The sequence below is a fragment of the Theropithecus gelada genome, chromosome 15 (assembly GCF_003255815.1).
Source record: "Theropithecus gelada isolate Dixy chromosome 15, Tgel_1.0, whole genome shotgun sequence".
Lineage (NCBI taxonomy): Eukaryota > Metazoa > Chordata > Mammalia > Primates > Cercopithecidae > Theropithecus > Theropithecus gelada.
The window spans coordinates 108,810,294-108,827,834 of NC_037683.1; the positions used below are offsets into that span (position 1 = coordinate 108,810,294).

The following is a 17,541-nucleotide window of genomic DNA, read 5'->3' on the forward strand; positions in this document are numbered from 1 at the left end:
TTCTCATTTCAAAGTTGTTAGCACTTTTCCTTTAACAACCTTGTGTGAAACACAGGTTGAAAAACGGCAAAATTATTCTACCGACTTAGAGGTGACCTCAGCTGCTCAAAAAACTTTACTGAATTTAAACCATAACTTTATTTATGTTTGACAAGGAACAGCAACAACAGATCCTTCTTTCTTTTGGACAGCTACGCATGATTCAGTATTAGTGACAGAAGAATTTAAACCAGAAAGTGTCCCTCTTTGCAAAGCAATTTAATGATGAAATCAAAAAGAACTCTTCCAGACCAGTTCACAGGTCCTCAGGCTGTTTTTGGTGCAGACAGCTGAAATGCACATGCCCAGCCCACGAGACACAATGGCACTTGGAGGCTTTGCTGTGGGAGGCATTACAGATGGGGTGAGGGGGAGGGAAAAGGAGAGAGATACTGGTTAGAAAAGATTTACTGTCCTAGGCATGCGGATGGCCGAGATGGGCAGCACCCAAAGACAGTTGGGCAAATCAGAGGATTATTTGCAACACTGAGCCACCTCCCCCAGACGCCATGAGAACTGAAGCAGTGCTGAAGTGCAAACAAGGCACAAAGCCAGGCCTCCCAGGACGATCACAACAACAGCGCAGCAGCAACAATAGCAGGGGAAGGAGCTCCAGGGCGATTGTAACATTTTCCTTGAAAACTTGCAGATTCTAAAGGAAGAAGATAGGATTCTCCCACCCTGAGAATCTCCCATTAGCTTAGAAAATAATGAGTTTGCTTTGAAAATAATAAGCAACTTGACTTTTTCTGATTATAAAAACATATGTTGTGGTAAAAATTCAGAAAAGGAAAAAGAGTGTAAAAATAACCACATTGCCACCACCCAGTAATAAACACTCCTAATATTTTGAAAACTATCTAACATCTCTCTAGTCATACCTACTCAAAATGATAAATAATTTTTCAAAATTGAGGTCTTACCGTTTTTCCGTTCAGTAATATATTGTGGACATCTTAAAATTGACAAATATAGATCTACCTTGTTTTTTGTTGGTCGCATAATATTTAGATGTGAATAATTTATTTGAACAATTCTTTTTGTTGCTGTTGATGAGACAGAGTCTCGCTCTGTCACCCAGGCTGGAGTGCAGTGGCGCGATCGGCTCAGTGCAGCTTCCACCGCCCAGGTTCAGGCCATTCTCCTGCCTCAGCCTCCCAAGTAGCTGGGACTACAGGCACCCACCACTGCGCCCGGCTAATTTTTTGTATTTTTTAGTAGAGACGGAGTGTCACCATGTTAGCCAGGATGGTCTCAATCTCCTGACCTCGTGATCCGCCTGCCTCACCCTCCCAGAGTGCTGGGATTATAGGCCTTTTTTTTTTTTCCGGAGACGGAGTTTCACTCTTGTCGCCCAGCCTGGAGTGCAATGGCGCCATCTCAGCTCACTGCGGCCTCTGCCTCCCAGGTTCAAGCAATTCTCCTGCCTCAGCTTCCCAAATAGCTGGGATTACAGGCTCGCGCCACCACACCTGGTTAATTTTTGTATTTTTAGTAGAGACAGGGTTTCCGCCACGTTGGCCAGGCTGTTCTCAAACTCCTGGCCTCAGTTGATCCCCACGCCTCCCAAAGTGCTGGGATTACAGGTGTGAGCCACCGCGCCTGACCTGAACAATTCCTTTTTAATAAAACTGTAATAGAAGTTCACAGTTACAAGAAAACTTAAGCATATTCTACTTTACTAGAATTTACAAAGAATTCCTTGAAAATGTTATTGCAGATATGATAACATAGAAAGGTTGTGTGTGCCCTGTTAGAATATTTCCTTTTTTTCTTGAGATGGTCTCCCTCTGTCACCCAGGCTGGAGTCCCGGGTTCATGCCATTCTCCTGCCTTAGCCTCCTGAGTAGCTGGGACTACAGGCACCCGCCACCACGCCCGGCTAATTTTTTGTATTTTTAGTAGAGACGGGGTTTCACCGTGTTAGCCAGGATGGTCTCAATCTCCTGACCTCGTGATCCACCCTCCTTGGCCTCCCAAAGTGCTGGGATTACAGGCATGAGCCACCGTGCCTGGCCGACTTTCTGGATTTTCGCTGTGTGTATACATACACACATGCTTGTCCAATTGTCTATTTTGGATAAAGTCTAAACGTGGAACCTGCCGTGCCGGAAGGCGAGCCACGGAATAGACAGCTCCTGGCTCACAACCACCTCTCCCTGCCTCCGCACTGTGGACACTGTAGGTTGTGCCTGACCAGTGTCTAGTCCCCCTTTTCCCTTACAACAGACTGTGACGGGCAGAGAGGAGGAAGACACCCAACTCAACGCACCTTCCCTGCGGTGAGGACAGGGCAACTCCACCCCTAGGTGCTTGATACAAGCCTGGCCAATTGAAATGCCACAGCCTCCCAGTGCCAGCGATTGGCTCAGGGATGGTCTCCTGACCCAGTTGAGTCCAGGAAGAGCCAGGGCCCAGGCTTGGGCTGGAGTTACAGGAAAGGAGATTGCTGGGTCTGCAGTGAAGATGATGGCCTGGAGCTGCTGCCAGTCACCCGGGGAGAGTGTTACCCGGGAATGAAGCCAGCACAGGAAGGCAAAGTTCAGGGAGAGAGAGAGAGATGAAAGAGAGACACAGAGAGTTTTAGTCCCTGGACCCAAGCGATTTGGAGCCAACTTCATCTCTTCAATCTTTTAATTTTCTTTTCTTAAATCATTGTAGTTGTCTATTTCTTATAATTTAAAACTCCTGGATGACAGGGGAGGGTGGGGAAGGTCATTCACTGGGACTGGCCCCAGTACAGGGGCCTCTGCGCCCAGACCCTGACTGCATCTAGTGATCTTTCCTGCCCCGCCATCGGCCATAGGGACTGATTCCCATCGGGACACTTGAGCGGAGCCGGGCACAGAGACCCAAGCGCTCAGAGACACCCCACCGCACAGCCAGGAAGAAACGCTTCTCCCAGGCGCCTGTGCAGAGAGCCCACCGTGGCCTGGGCTCACCCCCTTCTGTGTCCCGAGGTCTGATCACCCCATTTAAAAGCAAGCATGACTCGTCAACTAAGTGTGACGAACTCTGGAGTACAGAATAGAAACAACTTCATTTTTAGATATTTTCTGCTGGACTTCTCAGAGTCACTAGCATGCTAATCTGCATCAGGACTCTCCAAAGGCCCAGTGTGGTCAGTGTGTGGAGCAGGAGGCGGGCTCTGGGGCCCGCCAGCCTCCAGGCTTCTGCGTGAGAGTGCCAGGCAGTGCCTGGAGACCTCAGACAAGTCGCTTAACCTCTCAGAGCCTCCATTTCCTCCTTCCTAAAGCACCTACCTCATAGGGCTGCTGTGAAGATTACCTATGCAAAGTGCTTGAAGAGCACTGGAAACATAAACAGTCTGCAATAAATGTCAGCTATTAGCATTTTAGCATTAACGTCTAGAGTGTCCTCTTTCCGTCGTTGCCCTGTCTGAGGACTGTTGCCTTCCTGACCGGAATGCAAGCTCTTCTGCATTCTGCTTGCACTCGGGTGTGTCTGGCCTCCACACTGTCCTCGTAGTCCTGCTGGGGTTCTCTGTGGATGGACTGCAGTCCCAGTGCTGGGATAGGGCCTTCCTGCGGGGCGGCTCTTCTCCCTTGAGGTTTACTCAGGTCCGGTCTTCAGGGCACTTTTGTTTTTTCAGCCTCAGAATGTTGTTTTTTACTGGAACGGTGCACCCTGGAGTAACTGGAGTAAATGGAGGTGTTTGGCATCCCTGACTCCACACGCCCTGATCTCCTGGGGGAGGAAGAGGCAAGTGGGCAAGAGAGGGGGCTGTTGGCACTCGAACTGCAATTCAGAAGGACCTCTCCGTGGCGATTCCTATCGGACACCCTGCCTGTGAACTTCTGCCAAGAGATCCTTATTTTAAACAGCATTTGTTTGGTTTTGGCTGGGTGGCATACCCCACCCCCACCCCCGTATCAAAATATGGAACAGTTCTTCCCAGGGAGAAAATTCTTCCCTCTTCAGACACCTCCTTGATGCCCCAGAGCATTGCACTCAGCCCAATAAATATGGGAATGGCTCGTTAAGAGTTACGTCCATTCCCAGGCACAGGTGTCCAGGGAGGCCTCCTTGTACTTGAACCAATGGTAATGCCTCGAGGTCAAATCAAAGCAGAGCCTTCTCATGGCCTAGCACTAGAAGAGCGACCAAGTCAGGAGGGCACATTGCCCTCCTTTATCCTTAAGCCCTTTCTTGAAAGACCACTGGACAATATATCAGAATGCGAGAACTCTCCCACCGGGTGGGCACCAAAGACTGAGCAAGGTGGTTGGCAGGCAGGCTGGGGAACGTTTCTTGTTATTCTGATATTAATATTTCTACTGTGGCTTTCCTCTGCTTGGCATTTGCGTGGATTCTTTTTCCATCTCTCTATTTTCCACTGTCCCGCGTTGTACACAAGGATGATGCACTATGGTGAACGTCACTCTGTCTCTACTAACTGCCTGCTCAGCCATGTGCGGGACAGCAAAATGCTCCCAAGTGCAGCGCAGGACAGGGTTCCTGCCAGGTTCCTCGTGTGCCTCTACCTGTGATGCTGAGTGGGCATCTGGGGACCTAGAGAGGTCACTTCAATTCCCATGTTTGATCTTTCCCCTATCAAGTCATGCATGGGAGGACCAGGCCAAGAGATTGAGTTTGGGTGCTAAAATTTGGTTAAAAAATAAATAAAAGAGGTTAAGGGCCGGGCGCGGTGGCTCAAGCCTGTAATCCCAGCACTTCGGGAGGCCGAGACGGGCGGATCATGATGTCAGGAGATCGAGACCATCCTGGCTAGCACGGTGAAACCCCGTCTCTATTAAAAAATACAAAAAACTAGCCGAGCACGGTGGCGGGCGCCTATAGTCACAGCTACTCGGGAGGCTGAGGCAGGAGAATGTCGTAAACCCAGGAGAGGCGGAGCTTGCAGTGAGCTGAGATCCGGCCACTGCACTCCAGCCTGGGCAACACAGTGAGACTCCGTCTCAAAAAAAAAAAAAAAGAGGTTAAGGAGCTAACTTTTTACCAAGTATGGCCTGATCACATTTCTCTTTCAAGACTTTTCCCAGGACTGAATTCACATTTTTAAGCAAATATGTAGTAATTAGCAGTCCACAGTTTATGTGCATCTATCCATTGTGGAGCAGTGGGTGGGAGAGTGGCTAAGAAAGGAACAGAAATCTACAAATCTGGCTTTCATTGGTTGCTTGCGGGGACTGTGACCAAGACTCAAATACAAATAGCCAATTGTTATTCATAGAGCCTGGGGATTAAGTGCACGGGCTTTGGCGTCAGGCAGATCTGGGAGCTAATCTCAGGGCTGCCACTGATTAGCACATTATCTAACTTCTGTTAGCATTAAACGTCAGTTTCCACACCTTCGGGATGGGGCAATAATTCTACTTCACAGGAATTTGGGGAGGATGACGTAAGAAAATGTACCTGATCTACTGTAAAATCAGAGCCTTGGTTCATGTGGAGACGTCGTTGGGAGAATGAGGAGTCCGGCCTCACAGTGGAGGGATGGTTTATAACATACATCGGAGAAGGCTGGCATCCAGATTGTCCTGAGGGTCATAAAGGAGGAGCAGAAAACCCAGGGGAGGAATGAACAAAGGAACCAAATGGACACTTTTCAGAGAAGCAAACTCAAGTGGCCATGGAACACAGGAGTGTTCAAGCTCACCGACAATGGAAAATGCCAGGCAAAACACAGAGAGCGGCTATATACACCCACAGGACAGCTAATGTGAGGACAACTGGCAACATCCCGTGTTGGAGAGAGTATGAAGCATGGGGCTGTGAACTGGCACAACCACTTTGGAAAATGTCTCAGCTTTGTCTACTGGAGTGGAGGATGCTGCACGTGGCCTGTGGTCCAGCAATTCCTGTGGGCATCAGGAGGCATGTGCAAGAGTGTTCAGAGCAGCACTATTATTATTATTATTATTATTATTATTATTATTATTTTGAGACGGAGTCTCACTCTGTTGCCCAGGCTGGAGGCTCACTGCAAGCTCCGCCTCCCGGATTCATGCCATTCTCCTGCCTCAGCCTCCCAAATAGCTGGGACTACAGGCGCCCACCACCACACCTGGCTAATTTTTGTATTTGTAGTAGAGACGGGGTTTCACCGTGTTGGCCAGGAAAGTCTCGATCTCCTGACCTCGTGATCTGCCCACCTCGGCCTCCCAAAGTGCTGGGATTACAGGCATGAGCCACCGCACCTGGCCGAGAGCAGCACTGTTACCATGAGTTACAATAACCGTAATCTGGAACTGGCTCAGATGTTATTCAGCAATAGAGTGGAGAGGTGGATCATTTGTCATGCAGCAGAATATTAAACAGCAATGAAGATGAATGGATCACAGCTCTATGCAGCAAGATGGATGAATTCCAAATATTGAGCAGAAAAAGCTGGACACAACACATACATCCCATATATTTGAAATTCACAAAATGCAAGACAAAATTCAACTTTGGAGATGCATATTTGATGATTGGCAATCAAAAGCAACAGGGAAGTGATTACCTCAAATGTCAGGGACGTGATTACCTACCTTTCTTGAGGAAAGAGGGGCTAGTGGCAAGGAAGGGAGATGTGCATGATTTCTGGGATGCTAGGCATATTGTATTTCTTTTTTAATTTAAGTGGTGGTATACCAATATTTGCTTTTGATAATTCACCCAGTTGTGTATTTTTGCTTTGAAAACTATTTCTGTATGTGTGTGCCATATTTCACAATAAAAAAGGCTAAAAAAAAGAAAATGCACGTCAAACCTTTAGCACCGTATAAGTTCTCGTTAAATGAGATACTTATTTGTTTCAAGAATATTAGCCTGGAGATGTTTAATTAGAACTGCAAAACTAAATGAAGCGTTCCAAACTGGCAACTCTTGGGGCCGAGCAAGATGGCCGAATAGGAACAGCTCCAGTCTCCAACTCCCAGCACGAGCGACACAGAAGACCAGTGATTTCTGCATTTTCAACTGAGGTACTGGGTTCATCTCACTAGGGAGTGCCGGACAATCGGTGCTGGTCAGCTGCTGCAGCCCGACCAGCAAGAGCTGAAGCAGGGCGAGGCATCGCCTCACCTGGGAAGCGCAAGGGGAAAGGGAATCCCTTTTCCTAGCCAGGGGAACTCAGACACACAACACCTGGAAAATCGGGTAACTCCCACCCCAATACTGCGCTTTAAGCAAACAGGCACACCAGGAGATTATATCCCACACCTGGCCGGGAGGGTCCCACGCCCACGGAGCCTCCCTCATTGCTAGCACAGCAGTCTGCGATCTAACTGCAAGGCAGCAGCGAGGCTGGGGGAGGGGCGCCCGCCATTGCTGAGGCTTAAGTAGGTAAACAAAGCCGCTGGGAAGCTCGAACTGGGTGGAGCTCACAGCAGCTCAAGGAAACCTGCCTGTCTCTGTAGACTCCACCTCTGGGGACAGGGCACAGATAACAACAAAAGCAGCAGGAACCTCTGCAGACGCAAACCACTCTGTCTGACAGCTTTGAAGAGAGCAGTGGATCTCCCAACACGGAGGTTGAGATCTGAGAAGGGACAGACTACCTGCTCAAGTGGGTCCCTGACCCCTGAGTAGCCTAACTGGGAGACATCCCCCACTAGGAGCAGTCTGACACCCCACACCTCACAGGGTGGAGTACACCCCTGAGAGGAAGCCTCCAAAGCAAGAAGCAGACAGGTACACTCGCTGTTCAGCAATATTCTATCTTCTGCAGCCTTCTACACCCAGGCAAACAGGGTCTGGAGTGGACCTCAAACAATCTCCAACAGACCTACAGCTGAGGGTCCTGACTGTTAGAAGGAAAACTATCAAACAGGAAGGACACCTACACCAAAACCCCATCAGTACGTCACCATCATCATCAAAGACCAGAGGCAGATAAAACCACAAAGATGGGGAAAAAGCAGGGCAGAAAAGCTGGAAATTCAAACTGGCAACTCTTCCTCTTTTGTAAAAGTAAAGAGTAAGACATAAGGTGCCTGGCCCAAGAATGCGTCAGGAGACACAGTCATGGAGCCACCTTTCCTGGAGATGTTAATCAAACCAGCAGGTTGTAGGCAAATGCAAGGCACAGTGCTTTGCAAGGCCACACCCAGCAGAGCCCAGGAGAATCACCTAGCCTGACAGGCAAGAATTTCTGAGGGTGGAGATAGCATGGGTGTTTTATTAAACCTCCCTGATGATTCTAACCTGCAACCAGGGTTGCGGAACCTGCACTAGTGCTGAGGTGGGAGGTGGAAGCTGCTGTTAGAGGCCCCCGAGGAGAACAGCTATCCCAGGGGTAGAGCAGAAGGGCCTTTAGCAGACCCCAAGCTGACAGGTTCGTGGAGCAGGCTGAGATGAGTAGAAATGGGGGTGGCTGATCCCTAACTCTGCCTCCTCTGAATGAAAAGTTGAGAAAAATTGGTTTCTTGAGACAGCAGCACTTCTGTGTTCATGAATCTGTCCCTTGTCCCTTTTAAGGCTTAATCCTGGGATTAATTTTTCAAAAAATGGCACTGACATCACTTGGCTCAGCATCGTCCTGGATAGCAGGCCACATACTGGATGCACAGACACCAATGGTTGCAAATATGATTTTCAGACCTGAGAAATTCTGACTTTTTAACTACTTAGAAAAGTTACAAGGCATGGCCTGGCTTGGTGGCTCACACCTGTAATCCCAGCACTTTGGGAGACCGAGGCAGGCGGATCACGAGGTCAAGAGATCTAGACCATCCTGGCTAACACAGTGCAACCCCGTCTCTACTAAAAATACAAAAAAATTAGCCGGGCGTAGTGGCAGGCGCCTGTAGTCCCAGCTACTCGGGAGGCTGAGGCAGGAGAATGGTGTGAACCCGGGAGGCAGAGCGTGCAGTGAACAGAGATCACGCCACTGCACTCCAGCCTGGGTGACAGAGGGAGACTCTGTCTCAAAAAAAAAAAGTTACAAGACGTTTCAATGATATAACAATAAATGAAAATGCTGGTTTATACATTTATGAGTCTTTCTCAAAATACGTATGCCTCTAGAGACAAAAGACATGGTACGAAATGAAGTTAAGAGAGACAAATCTCACGTGGGGGATGTGTGTCACACATCCCCCTCACATCCGTTTATTGTGAAATATGGCACACACATCAAGGACCACAGGACCTCTGAGCAGGCCAGTGATGCCTCGTCCCCTGCCAGGAGTCCAACCTTTCTGAACTGCTATATCCTGCAATTTTGATTTTAACCACCCAGAGTTAGGAGCAGACTCCACAGATTAAAGGGCAGGATACCCAACAAGATTACTCTCATTTCAGATGCCAGTCACAAGTTTTGGGATCCCCATGCCACCCACACTTCTGACCAAACGCTGTAAGATCAGGAGGTTCCCATAACTCCCCTCAGTTTTAGTAACTTCCTAGAATGACTGCCAGAATTCAGGAAAGCCCTATGCTTAGGAATAACAGTTTTATTATAAAGGAAGGTGCAGGAGGTTTATTATATTGGAGATGCATCACCCTCCAATACATCTATGTGTTCACAAACCACAAAGTGCCACTGAGCTTCAATGTCCATGTTTTATCGGAGTTTCTCTGTGAAGGTATAACTGACTGAAACATTGGCCATGTGTATGAACTCAGCCTTCAGCTCTCCTCCCCTCCTTGGGGGCCAGGCTGGCTCAAAGCCCCAACCCTGTAATCACATGACTGGTCTTTATGACGAGCCGCATTCTGAGTCATCTTGTTAGGTAAATTAAGACAGTCAAACGACTCATCAAATGACTCAGGAAATTCCAAGGATTTAAAGTCTCCCTCCCAGGAGCTAAGGACAATGGCTAGTCAGATTCTTTACGATCCAATAAGCCTTCTGCTCTGGGACACCATGTCCAGAAAGAGAAAAATAGGATCCTGCCATCTCAAAGACAGCTTTCGTCTAAGAGCCATACATAAGAGAGTATTCAAGCCAGCCCTCATATGAAATGGAGCTCTAAATAGAACAAATGCTCAAATTCAGAATGTTCTATTTAAAGTCAAATGCTGTTAATTGGCAAGTGTGAAGCTTCCTGTCACCCCATAGGCTGTGGGCTCATGGGAAAGATCCAAGCAGTTTGGAAGATACCTACCTGGCCAGCACTAACCTAAGGAGTTTGTATAAATCTAAATTACAATGTAGCAATTTATAGTCAGGAATATTTTGATTAGGTAATTCAGAATCCTTGTACCAGCCTGTTAATAACTTCTTCCATCTGCAGCAAAGCCAACAAGCAGAGCAAATTTACAAGAGAGTGGTGCTTGGTGAGTGTGGAACTGGAGCATTGCAAAACACCACACATTCTCACTTTGGGGCTCTTTTCCAACACTCAGGGTGCACTACTTACCTTCATTTTCAAAACAGAATGCTGTCCTTAGAGATGCCTATCATGTTCGTTTGTATGTAACCTTACTCATATCATGTTGTGTTTTCTTGAGGACACATCAAGATCATCTTGGTTGACCTTCACAGATTAACAAGTTTCTTTCAGTACATGTTTACCCTTAAATGTGAGAGTGAGTCATTGCTAAAAATGGTTTATCTCCTATTCTTATCCAATTCCGAATCAGTTATGACCAGCCACTTTTAGGGAGTTAAATTTCTGAACTTACCCCAGAATTTGGCCTGAATGCTTCTGTACATAGTAAGAAGACTTCATCTGTTGCCGTAATTAAAAAGCTGTCCTTCATTCCAGCCCATGTTTACTCCCCGAGGCATGTGTGACTAATTGCAGGAATTTATTACATGCTTAGTGGTCTCGGTGGTATGTCCTAAATGTTGTTTTCTTGACATTTGATTGTTCAGTCGAAACCTTTATACATCTTTCAGCAGCAGGGCATGAATAAAGAATGATGTTCCTTCGCAATGGCACTAGGATGGACCAGGGATTGCAGAGGAATTGGAGGGAGGGAAGAGAAGGAGAGAAACTTACAAATACAAGGCCACTTCTGCCTCTGGTGGATCTCAACTGGGTATGATTTTGTTTATTTGTTTTGAGACAGAGTTTTGCTCTTGTTGCCCAGGCTGGAGTGCAATGGCACAATCTCGGCTCACTGCAACCTCTGCCACCCGGGTTCAAGCAATCCTCCTGCCTCAGCCTCCCAAGTAGCTGGAACTACCGGCATGCACCACCATGTCCGGCTAATTCTGTGTATTTAGTAGAGACGGGGCTTCACCATGTTGGTCAGGCTGGTCTCAGACTCCTGACCTCAGGTGATCCACCAGCCTCGACCTCCCAAAGTGCTGGGATTACAGGCATGAGCCACCGCGTCCGGCCGGTATGCTTTTATTTTCCAAGATTGTTAAATGAAAGGGCAGCTGTTCCAGAGACTCGAGCCCTGCCACTGAAGCAACATTTAGCTTCAATCACTCAACACAGTGTCTGCCTTATAAGCCGATGTTTCAGAAGTGCTCTGAGAGCTGCCCACCCTGGGGTCTACAGGACCCAGAGTTGGACACACGGTTAATTGGCAGGCCTGAAATCCCAACATGTCACGGACGGTCCAGTCAGGATGCTGTCATGAGGCCAGTGTGGTTTCTTTGGAGCAGCCTTTCAGAAGAAGAAGAGATGGTTTTTGTCAGCTGCGCTGGGAGCAGGCCTGGCCGCTGCATGTGGCAGATGGGGTGTTCCATCTGTTTTCTCTCGGGAGTGGTCCTGAATTCTCACTTGTCCCTTGACAGACGTGCCTCAGAAAACAGTGCAGTACGTGAGCGGGTAGAATCACCAGAGACTCCATCAGAAATTAGTGCAGGCCTTAGCGAGCCCTGAGTCAACGACCCGTGCACAGGATCTTCCCCCTCTGGCAGCTGCAAACCTCACTGAGGCACAAACCCAACACCATACCCAAAACAAGCACAGCTATCCATCCTCCAACCCCTTCTCTCTGTGCTTCCTGCCCCAGTTACCAGCACCACCGTCCACCAGAAACGTGGAGATCCGTCCCAATGAGTCCCTTCTCTCACCCCCAGAGCAACCCATCGACAAGTTCAGCCATTTGTCCTCCAGCTTTTCTCAAATCTACCCACTTTTCTGCATCTCAGCTCCAGCACCTTACTCCAAGTGACAGCCATCTCTCTCCTGAAGAACTCTGACAGCTAGCCACCTGGTCAGCCACATTCACTGCCCCTCCAAACACTCTCACCCTAGTCCAGGGGGACTTTTGTTTTTTTTAACACAAATTATGTCACTGCCTTAATAAAAGCTTTTCAGGAATCTTTTACTGGCCTTGAGACAAAGACCAATAACCAGGTTCTGCAACTCCAGGATCATCTTGGGCCACCCGCCATCCCACAAATCTCAGCACACAAGTCCTGGCTGCTGGGTTTCCTCTTGGTCCAGGAACACTTGGACCTGATGCTCCCTCTGCCTGCAATGGGGCTCTTGCAACTCCACCCATTCTCTCTTTTTGAAAATTGTGATATATATTATCACATACATAACATAAAATGTACCAGTTTAAGCACTGTAAGTGTACAGTACAGTGGCATTTAATGCCTTCACATTGTTGTACAGAAATATGAAATGTTTCATGAGTCCTCCTTGCACAGGGGCCATGTGAATCTTTCCTGAATTGCTCCAATTTTAGTACACGTGCTGCCGAAGTGAGCACCTTACCCCCTTTTGTCTATAAACTTTGACTCATCTTTGGATTTGGGCTTAAAAGTCACTTTTTCAGAGAAACCTTCAAAACCAGGCTCGGTGCCTCATCGTGCATCGCCTTGGCGTCACAGCACTTGGTGGCAGTGATGTGATGGCAGATTGGTGTCTGTTCCTCTTACTAGACTGCAGGCCCCATGCAGGCAGCACCCAGGCCTGGAGGGTGTAAGGCACATGGTTGGGTTCCGTACATCCTAGTTCAATGAACAATGCTTGAATGAATGAAGAAATGCAGTTCGACCCACAGTGAAGACCACCCTTGACACTATTATAGAAAATCGTGTGGTTCTGTGGTGTCTTAAAAGCTATTCCAGAGTTAGGATTTTGGCTTCACCTTTCAAAAACTAAAACCCATAGTGAAGTGTCTTTCTTCCCTTTTCTCAAACAGAAGAGCAATTTTCCTCCAACCATTAATTTGGTCTTTATCTCTTACAAGAGAGGAAGCCACCTGGTAGTTTCTAAACGGTCGGTTTTCCATTGATTTTGTTCATCCAAGTTTCAGAACTAGCGAATCTAGAATCAGACTTCTGAAGCAGTTTGTAATTTCTGAAAGCTAATGTGAAGTGGAACGTCTTTTTTTTTTTTTTTTTTTTTTTTTGCCCAGGTTGGAGTGCAGTGGCGCGATCTCCGCTCACTGCAGGTTCTCCCTCCCAGGTTCACGCCATTCTCCTGCCTTAGCCTCCTGAGTAGCTGGGACTACAGGCTCCCGCCACCACGCCCGGCTAATTTTACATATATATATATATATATATATTTTTTTTTTTTAGTAGAGACAGGGTTTCACCGTGTTAGCCAGGATGGTCTCGATCTCCTGACCTTGTGATTCGCCCGCCTGAGCCTTCCAAAGTGCTGGGATTACAGGTGTAAGCCACCGCGCCTGGCCAGAACTTCTTTTACAGTAAGACACTCAGCCCAATCCTACCCCCCGTGTCTGCAGAGAAGCACCCTCTCACCCATCGGGGGCTGAGTGTGGAGCCTGCGATGGGTCTCCCTGGAACCCGAAGTGTGTCTGCACCCACCAAGTTCATGAAAAACTCAGCCATGCCAGACTCTAGGAAGCCCTGCTAAGGGGCCAGATGGGGTGGGTCTAGGATTTCAACCCTGAGTTAGAGCAAGAATAGGTGACATTCTCTCACGTGACCCTTCACACTTTGTTACTCATAACACCAGGAGCAAGAGATGGACCTCATCTGCATCCACAACAGCATCCTAAGGGGATAACCTTCAGAGGTCAAGCAGCTGGCCCAAGAGGCTTTCAAGGAGTGCTGGGCCAGATTTGTTATCTGATTTTAGTGCTAAAACTCTTGTGCTTTTCACACCACTTTGCTCCATATGGCATTCACCACTGCATTTTTAGAAGCAACTTCCACTATAATGGCACCCTCGAAGTGGCATAAAGATCTGGTCATTTGCACATGGGCAAAGCCATACAAAGTAGAGTGGCTGAACACTCAGACTTGACCACACACTCTGGTTGTTCAGCGTGTGTGGACTCTCTGGCTGATCAAAAGCACATGATGAGCAGGACTACCAGGTAATGCTAAGCCCCTAAAAGTCCTGGTCCCATGAGCCATGCCCCAGGCTCTGCCTCCACTGTTAGGAGTGTCCTGTGTAAATACCGTCTTGAAGCTGGAGTCTATTCTGGCTTTCTGCAGTTTCACTTAATCTTGGGGGGAAAAGGGAGGATGCCCTCTGCCTCCATGCATAGACTCCCATAGGCTGGGTCTCCCGGGCTTCCTCTAAATCCTGCTGTCCCCACCCTCCTCATGGAGATCCCAGTGAAGAACACGCTAATCTCTTGGAGCACATGAGGAATGAAATGCATAAGGCTCCCACTGCAGGATCAGGGCGTGCTGAGATAACCCCTCCAGCTCTTGGCCCAGGAGGTGATAAAAGAGGCAGCTGCCGTGAAGTCACCAGCTGAAACCTCCACCCTTGTCCCTCAGTACCCCCATCCAGCCTTGGCCCCACTGAGCCAATGGTTCCAGTGACTCTAAACATCCCACAGTTCCATATCTCCCATCTCCCCATGAGGTTTCCCTGCTTTCTGTCCACAAAGCTGCCTTTCATCACCTCTGTGGCATGTTCCCCTCCGCGCGCCCTCCATGACCCACGCCTCCTCTGCCCTTGGCCACAGCTCATTCCCCTCCATGTCAGCTGTCAGACTCCAACTGCAGCAGCCCTCGGGGCACTCAGCTTTATTCACACAGCAACACACACACACACACACACACACTCACACACATCCCCCAGACTTTTGTTCTCTGCCTCCTTTTAGGTTTTCCAAAGCTCCTTTGTTTGAAAAAGAAATCTTCCCAGGACTCCCTCATCTTACCTCCATAGTCTCACCTTCCACCAGATTCCAAGAAGACTTCAAACCATTTGGGGTGTGGCGGAAGTGTTTTATAATGGTTTCTGTTCTTTTCGTGATTGCTGAAAAGTCATTTTCACCATCATTGTAAGTATTATCTACCCTTGATTTCCACTCTGACCCCTACTTACACAATTGTTTCTCCTGACATAAAAACTTTCTGCTTTTGTATCCCTTTAAATTAATGGTTTTATTGCTGAATCTTAACTTTTTTGCCTTAAGAATAGTTTCCAGTGAGTTCTGCATTTTACGTTCTGTACCTGCTCATTTTTCCTTTCAGGTGTGTGTTTTTTTACGTGATGACTTCACATGAGGACACACTGTAAGTGTCAAGGCATCAAGAACATGCTACGGTCGGGGATCACATCTCCCTGAGAACAGAGGATGGCTCTGTTTGTTCGGGTATTTATTCCTGTTCATTGACTCTTCCTTGCTCTTTGGGCAAAATCGATGCCCTTACAAAACCACCAGAGGACCAGGCAGAGTGGCTCGCGCCTGTAATTCCAGCAGTCGAGGAGGCTGAGGTGGGAGGACCTCTTGAGCCTGGGTGATTAAGACTGCAGTGAGCCATGATCGTGCCACTGCACTCCAGCCTGGGTGACCGAGCAAGAGCCTGTCTCAACAATAACAACAAAAAGACCCACCAGTAGTTGTAGAGAAATGCTAATGATTTTTTTAAGGGGTAATTCTTAAGTGCAACTAATCCATTATCAGGTGCTTACTTATATCCAGCACCTAGAGTTTAAGCCATTTTACTATTTTTTTCTTTTTCTTTTTTTTTTTTCTGAGACAGTCTCGCTCTGTTGCCCAGGCTGGAATGCAGTGTGGCCTGATCTCAGCTCACTGCAAGCTCCGCCTCCCTGGTTCCCGCCATTCTCCTGCCCCAGCCTCCCGAGTAGCTGGGACTACAGGTGTCCACCACCATGCCCGGCTAGTTTTTTGTATTTTTGGTAGAGACGTGGTTTCACCGTGTTAGCCAGGATGGTCTCCATCTCCTGACCTCATGATCCACCCTCCTCGGCCTGCCAAAGTGCTGGGATTACAGGCGTGAGCCACTGCACCCGGCTCCATTTTACTATTAAAATTATTCATGACCATGCATTTTAGAGGGCTCACTTAACAAACTTACTGTTGAAATTGCAGAAGTGGAAAGGTGGGAAAGCAGCATCGAGGAGGAATAGCACATGGAATTGGAAGCAGCTACGCAGCTTTCTTTAAGCTAATCTGAAAGGGCAGCGCCTGGCTACAAAGTTGGGCGTTGTGTTGGGAATTAACTTGTCTTTCTGTACTGAGTGTTAAGCAAGGAGAAGGGCTGCTGTGCTCTTCCATGTAGAGCGTTTGGTGCTGGGGGAGGATCTGAGTCTTCTGACAACAGCAACACAAGCTCTGACCAGTTCCTAAAGTGGAAGGTGCCCTGAGCCCGGTGGCCAGCATGGGAGGGAGCTGGGGTGATGGGGATGCTGTGCTCACCAAACCCTCTGTCATTTGGTGAGTTCAAACCTGACTTCCTGCTGCCTCGAGAGCATAAACCAGAAGAGGATTTATAGGGACTTGACATCTAGCTTAGAAGAACAAACTAGTGTAATGAGACCAAAATACAACTAGTCAGAGGCTTTTCCTTCTTCCTTCTCACACTGTCAATTTAGCAAAAGAGGCATCAGTTGTCATGCTTCATTCGCTATCCTGGGAAAATTCCTCAGAATGTCACTTTCTCATGGCTGCTGCATTCTTAGTATTTTATTCCAAGGTCACCCACATTCTCCAGATAAAGAGGTTTTGGGGCCCAAAAGTGAAAATGGGCATCTAGAAAATGAACAACATAATATTACTTGCACTTTTACATTTTCAGGACTTGGTACGTTTTAATTTACATAACACCTTATACATAGCACTTGAAGCTTATTTTGCAGGTTAGAATATAAGATATATAGAACTTTTAACATTTCAATCATTCCCAGTCATGAAGCATCCGATTCAAACATAACCACTAACTCCAAAGACAAGCATTATCCACGTTTGTGTAACACATTACCCCCAAAACTCTCTGGGTTAAAACAATCATAAACACTTATTACCTCTCGAAGTTTTCTGTGGGGCAAGGATTTATGAGCAGCTTCCCTGAGTGGTTCTGGCTCAGGCTCTCTCATGAGGCTAGAGTCAAAAAGTCAGGACTGCAGGGGCCCAATGACTTGAATGGCTGGAGAATCTACTTGCACACTGGAGAGCTCACACAGCCGGCACAAAGCTTCTGGTTGCTGGCGTGAGGCCTCAGTTCCTCATCAAGCATGCAACTCCCCAAGGCTGCTTGAGTGTCTTCATGATGGCGGATGCCTTCCCACAGGGTGGTCATCCTGAGAGAGAGCGAGCCAGGTAGAAGCTGCATCCTCCTTTTGACGGTCTAGTCTCAGAAGTCACATGGCCTCACTTCCACCACCTTTATTCACTAGCGGTGAGTCACTAAGTTCAGCCCATATTCAAGGGGAGGGCGTT

At 47.8% G+C, this 17,541-nt stretch overlaps 1 pseudogene; it reads right to left on the reverse strand.

The window, feature by feature from the left end:
• Window positions 1-12,534: 12,534 nt before the first annotated feature.
• Window positions 12,535-12,633, reverse strand: LOC112608761 (annotated as a pseudogene).
• Between the last annotated feature and the right edge of the window lie 4,908 nt (window positions 12,634-17,541).